The sequence below is a fragment of the Pteropus alecto genome, unplaced genomic scaffold, assembly GCF_000325575.1.
Source record: "Pteropus alecto unplaced genomic scaffold, ASM32557v1 scaffold13, whole genome shotgun sequence".
NCBI classification, from domain to species: domain Eukaryota; kingdom Metazoa; phylum Chordata; class Mammalia; order Chiroptera; family Pteropodidae; genus Pteropus; species Pteropus alecto.
Window position 1 is genome coordinate 3222543 of NW_006434373.1, and position 7108 is coordinate 3229650.

Here is a 7108-nt window from a genome sequence, read left to right on the forward strand (position 1 = left end):
TGCTTCTTGACAAAAGGAAATTCTGACAAGCAGATTGAAAATATAAACACAAAGATCCTCTTTTATGAATGCCTTTCCTGAAAAACTTGGAATTAGCTGTTGTGGGAAATTCTGAGGCTGAAATAAATAGGATATGATAAAACAATTGAACAACATTCTTGGATTTGATTTCCTAAGCCGTGGTGTAAGTAATTGGTATAGAATCTGGCTCCTTGTATGATAGGATAATCTATTTCATACCTCATAATACATCACATTACTTTTTGGGGGAGACGGGTTAAATAAAAATCATTATGGGAATTAATGTTTTTGTGACTTCAATAATTTTCTCTATTCTATCACTTAGAAAAAACTCATTAAGAAAGACTAAAAAGGAGATGGAAAATGGTTCTTCTCCTGTGTGACATTGAGCGAATTACCTTACCTTTCTGGGCCTCACTTTTGTTATAAGTGAATTATCTTATTAGAGATTAAATTAGACTAATTCAGCAAATATCTATATTAATGACTTACCCTGAATCAGGCACAAGCGCTTCATGAAGTTTATTAATTTTATAATAAGTCATAAGCATTAAAATACATCATATAAGAAGTGCTGAAGACTTCTTATCTAATTTACTAAATACAATTTTTACTAAATGAAATTCTGCATGACAGAATATAGTATCAACTAGCAACTCCAAGATTTAGTTATTAGGACTTACCAGGAGTTGAAAGTGATCCATCACCAAGATTTCAAACTCCGAAGTCCCCTGCCTGGCACTCCACCAAATTTCCTTGTCCTCTTCCTCTTTCTCAAGCTTCATGTAGTTAAAAAAAAAAAAATGGTCCCATATACTTTCCCTTTCTGCCCTGATCTGTATCCAGCCCCCAGTGATGTGGCTTTGATCCTCCTCTCATCCAGAAATGGAGTTCATTTCTTCTGAGTCTGGCTGGGCTGTGACTTGCTATGGCCAACAGGATGTGAAAGAATGACGGGTACTAGTTCCTAATCTAGTCCTCGAGAAGCCTTGCAGCTTTTGCTATGGTCTCATATACTTTCCCTTTCTGCCCTGATCTGTATCCAGCCCCCAGTGATGTGGCTTTGATCCTCCTCTCATCCAGAAATGGAGTTCATTTCTTCTGAGTCTGGCTGGGCTGTGACTTGCTATGGCCAACAGGATGTGAAAGAATGACGGGTACTAGTTCCTAATCTAGTCCTCGAGAAGCCTTGCAGCTTTTGCTTGCTCTCTGGGAACCCTGCCTTCACCATGGAACAAGCCCAGGCTAGCCTGCTGACTGACAGAGACCACACAGAGCAGACACCAGTCAGTCCGGTTGTCCCAGACACAAAAGAGAGCCCAGTCTGGATTATAAGTCACCCAACTGACTCACAAACTCAAAGCAAAACCTTCAGAGCAAAGGTAAAGTTTTATTGGTGTCTGCCATTGAGGTTATGTTGTTCAGCTTTGCAGCATCATGTAACACTAGGTACTCTCCTTGATATTGTACAATAGTCGATGTTTACTGCTAGCCCCTCACTTCTCTCTGTTCCCCCAGCCCATCCTCCCTCAGTGGTTTCACATGATTTTCTATCCACATTTATCCTGGAGCAGATGTTTAAGCATAGGTAGAGTCAGAAGATCTATTTTCAAATTCGTGGCCCCAAGAAATGCTGTGGTCAGGGGCATTTCTGACTTCGGTTTGCAAATGACGCTTCAAGTCAAATCTGTAATTTCTCATCTCAATTTGGGTCTCTTTGATGTCTCGTTATTCCTATTCTTTTGTCTTTTTTATTGACACCCCAGAACTTAATTCGAACCTGTTATATGACAAGGACACTGCATGGGCTTTCTCATTCCTCTGTCCTAACCACCTAACAGTAGCCCTGGTTTTGCACAAGTGATCCTCATTTCCACACAATTATGTTCACCAAACAGAGCTCCCTCCTCTTCAGATTCTCCCTCCTCTTTACACACTCTTCCTTCCTTCTGCCTCATATAACAGGTTCAAATTAGTAGTCAGTGAGCTGTTCGACAAGCACTTAATTTGAACTTGTTATATGACAAGGACATCATTCCTGTCTGAGTCACTCTCAGTCTTATCATTGTGGGAGAGTTGGTGGAAAATAAGCATGTAAGAAAATGAATGACTGGATTGTATCATTGGGACTTAATATAAAGAACAAAGACCCATGGAGACGCCAGAGGCTGGAGCCACTAATTCTGTTTTGAAGAGTCAAAGAAAACTTTCAAGAGATAAATTGTCAGCTACAACTTTGAAGGAAGGCAAAAAGACTTTTTTCCATGTCAAGAAGGGAAAGCAGAAATGCCCTTCTATTCCCTCCCTAGTCACTCACTCCCTACCCCTTTGCAATCTGGCTGCGGCTACACCAGCCAGTGAAATGATTGTGTTGACAACTTTCTAGTTACCAAAACAATAACTCATTGCTCCTCTCGAGCAGCTCCCTCTGTTGACTCATCCTTACTTAATGAAGTCACAGCACCATTTCTTGAGGGCTAGTTGTGGGCCAGACCTCCCATCATACACCTCATATCTTATTTCACCCTCGCAACAACTCTCATTGAAAACATGACGGAATGCTGGCAGAGAGTTGAGACCAATTTCTCAAAGTTTTATGACCACAGAAGAGCACTGCAGTCTGTCTGAGTCCAAACGTGTGCGTACAGCTGCCTGCCCTCCCTTCCTGGTCCCTGGTTGCTGAGCTATCCTGTTCCCTTATCCCCTCTGGCTTCTGCTCTCTATACCTTATTAACCCCAGGTTTACATCAATGACCTTCTAAGCCCTTCATTCCCTTTCTCTGTGACCTTGCTTTTGGCATCTACTTCTTTCTCTCTGCAGCTGCACCTCATATCCCAGAAGCCACAATCTTACATGTACAATTGCTTGCAGGATGCCTTAATTTGGTTTTCCTAATGGCATCTTAAATTCAACGTGTCCCAAATCGGATCATTGTCTTCCCTGAAAACCAATTCCACTTCCTGACCATTTTCTCTGAGTTAGTGAGGCTAAAACTTAGAATGGGCGGCTTATTTCTGACAGCCCCTTCACATATCCAATCAATTCCTGTCTTTGACATGTCACTGGAATCCATCCCCTCCTTGCCATTCCCACTGATAACATTACTTATTACTCTTGGACTTCCTGTCCCAGTTTATCTCCCCTTCAGTCCACCTCTGCACATAGCCAGATTAATTGTTCTGTTGCAGCTTGAATTATGTCACCGCCCTATGCACAAAATCTTAACAGTTTCCCCTAGTTGCCAAATAAAGTCCAAACTCTACACATTAGTATTCTGTACACTTATACCTCCATATCTTCGTGCATCCTGATTTCCCTTAATTTTGCCCAGTAAAAGTTTGCCCATCATCGAAGGTCTTTGTCCATTATTACCTCCTCCATGAAGACTTCCTGGATTCCCTCAAACTCAAGACTGACCCATAGCACTTTTTTGGCCCATATTTGCCCCTGAATCAGGGTACCTATTTTATCTCTCAATGAAAATGTGTGTTCCTTGAGGGTAGCAATGAGTGACTGTCTCATCTCCCATGAACCTTGACTCTCATGGATGTAAAGATTTAAAAAATTGACTCAAAATTGATGATTATAAGAGTATGGTGCTAACTATGGTTTTATAACTCAAGGATAATCCTTTTAGAAATGTGAAAATACCCTAGAAGAGTGAACTGGTATGCCATATGGTTACTGAGGAGCAAACAGCTTTATTTAGATAAACTTAAATCCAGTGGGGTGTTGGCCTCTTACTGATTGACGCTTTTGCAACAATAGAGTTGGATGTCTTAAAGATGGGAATGTTTGGGTCTTTAAAATCATTTGTTTGTGGAATTGTGGGTTGGTATGAAAAGGCAATTCTGCAGGCAACTAACTTTGGATTTTGATAAGTGACTTTTGTGGCCAGTTTGGGTAACTCAGCTATACTCTTCTGTATATTTTGGCAGGTCTGTTCTTAAAGATATGATTATGTGTAACCCAGGAAAATTATCATAAATGCATATTCTTTTTTTTTTTTTTTGCCTCTTGGATTTAATAAACCTATTCATAAAAACTATCGTAGATGTTTCTTTACAAGATCTAACCAGTTGATATTGGCATTTTGAGAAACCCTCTACCTGAATCCCCTCATCCCTTGAATATTATATTAAATCCCATAATATGCACATTCTTACTTTTTTTTTTTTTTTTTAACATACAGACCGCTGCAAGGAATAAAATAACAGTTTGAGTCAGGGGCAGTGGAGTCCAGCTTTCCCTTCCCAAAGCCAAGATATCTCAGCAGAAAAAGAACATTAACCCCCAAACTTACACTTCTTAACTCATCAGTGGCAAATACAAAGATTTCCTCTAGTTAGTCAAGTGTTTCATATTCTTTACTATATTTAAGGGTCAAAACCCTGGTGTCAGAAAGGCAAACACACTAGCAAGCAAACAAGAGATTTGTTTTAGTTCACACTTTGTTTTCTTCCTTTCTTCTCCTCTCTCTCTCCTTCTCTGTCTCTGTCTCTCTGTCTCTATGTCTCTCTCTCTCTAGGTGTTTCAGTCATGTAGATTTGATCCTAATAGTTGCCTCTCATACCATTGGCCACTCTCTTCACTGTCATGCCATCCAATCCCATGGCTATAAATATATAGGCACCATCTATATGCCCATGGCTCTCCATTTTACATCTCCACATCCATATACCTCCAGGCCTCCCCAAATTATCCACTTAGACATCTAATAAGCATTGGAAGTTTAGCATATCAAACTGAGCCCCCTCCCCTCTACATTACTATTCCTGTCACCTCCCCAACCCACTTTATGGCAACTCCATTCTTCTAGTTGCTTAGACCAAAACAAGTGACAATCTTCCTGTTCTCTAGAGCAGCAACAAATCTTGTGGGCTGTTCCTTCAAATGTGTCCACCACTAAGGGCTCCTCAGCTTCCACTGCTACTGCTTGGCTCAGACACCTCCTCTTGCCTAAATTTTGGCTTTCTTCCTAACTGACTCTGCCCTTACTCCCTTTCAGTTTATTCTTTAAGAGGCACTGTGATCCTGTAAGAAAATAGGTCAGATGTGTCCCAACTTCACTGGGAGTAAAAGTCTAATGGTGTCCTGAAAACTTTTCTGGTTTGGCTCCCAGAGTCTTCTCTGAAAGTTTCTCCTTGAAACTCCCATTTCCACCACCTGTTGTGCTTCCCCAGGTGACCCACCCCCCTCCCCCGGCCCCTGGCAACATATCAAAGTTGCTGTGGCAGGGCTTGCAGCCCAGCCATATCTCCCACTCTGTTCATCACAAAGCACAGCTCTCTGTGTACCATGACCGTCTACCTCCTGCACCCATGGTCTCTGTCTGAAGAAAACCCTGAGCTGTGTCCTCCATGATTATTTGGTCCTCAGCCTCATTGAATCCCAACTGCCCCAGTGCTAACTCATGCTCAAGCACATGCCCCATCGCATTTTCCTTCCTTGTCCACCTCCCTACCCTACTGGGCTTAGTGGAGTTGCCTATCAAATAAACAGACCCTGAAGCAAGGATTTGGGTTCAAGTCATTTATTTTCTGACAGGTATAACATTATAGAATCTTGGAGTTGGAAGAGGCCTCAGATGGGGTTGAGCCTTAGTTTCTTCTCAATGCAGAAACCCTAGATGACATTCCTGACAGGTAATCAGTCATTTCCCCTCCTTGGGTTATTCTTGTGATGGAAATTTGCAACTTTGCACAGCCTGTTCCTCTGCTAGAGATCTCAGCTGGCTCCACTGGACAAACATTTCTAAGAGAATGTTGACTCCAGGAGGAACATATGTAGTGAGGGAGGCTGGCTTCACCTGCAGCTCCAGGAGGGACAACTCAGCCACCACCATGCTGTCGAATGGTTCAGGACTCTTTTAATGACACATGAGGGAGGCTTGCGAGGCTCATGGAAGGGTTTTTCCAGTACTACTAAGAAGTCTTTTGGAAGCAACTCACTCAGTGGACAGAGGTAAGTTCTCAGGCGATCAGCCCAGGACTCTAAGGGGTGCCAGCATGGAGACAAAACTAATGCAAGATGATGAGCAGGGAGACCAAGAGAACTCGAGGCTGACGATGCAGTGGACTCCTGGCTCCTCCAGTCATGAGGCAGCCCTGCCTCTGGACTTCATAATCATAGGAGCCACCAAATTTCCTTATTAATTAACATAGTTTGGTTTAGGGATTTTGCCATTCTACTGGCACATGCACAATATCCAGGAAGGTTCTATCACAGACATATTTCAAGGAATAAGTTGACAGTGATGGAACTTCTAATGATATGGCTGGTATATGGTATGATCACCTTTCCATGGCACCCCTAAACTCTCATTACAGTGAATCCTGACCTTCATTAATCTTTTTTGAATTTTATAAATAAATGTTAAGTAAGAAAATATAGAGAATAGCTTTATTTTAAAAAAAAAAATCAACATGATTTACTTATTTATTCTGGGATCTACTTGCAGCTGTAAAAAAATTCATTACATAAATTTTGGAATAATCTGCTCTTAGGTATATAAATTTCGTTTTCTTCATTACAGATTACCACTTGTCCCTACATTTTGCATTTTATAGTTTAAATCACCCTACACTTAATTTTTATAGAGAACGAAGTGTCTAAAATCACAAACAAATGTATTTATTTAACACAATCAAGAAGTTCATAGATACAGTTCAAGTTATAATTCAAAATTGAAAAGAATGTATATTGTTAAGTATCCAAAAACCTAAGGAAGTAACTACGATTTAATTTTATTGCCTTGGGTAGCAGATATATTACCCATACGTACCTAACTAGAAAATTAATCCTGGCATTATTGTGTATCTTAAGCACCACTATGAATCTTCAACATTTAAAAAATGATATTCAAAGCTGTAAATCAGGACACAAAGTCTGACAGTGGAACAGGCTGTTGAAATCTGAACTCTGTTGAACTATTTCACACATTGAGTGATCAGATCTTCTCTGGTCTTCAAACTTCAAGCCATGATTCCCTAAAAATACATAAATTTAAACAAATCAACTTACTCATTAAATGTGAGTTGCTTACACACATTTTCCAAGCGCTGCTGGAAAAAGCAAAAAAAAAAA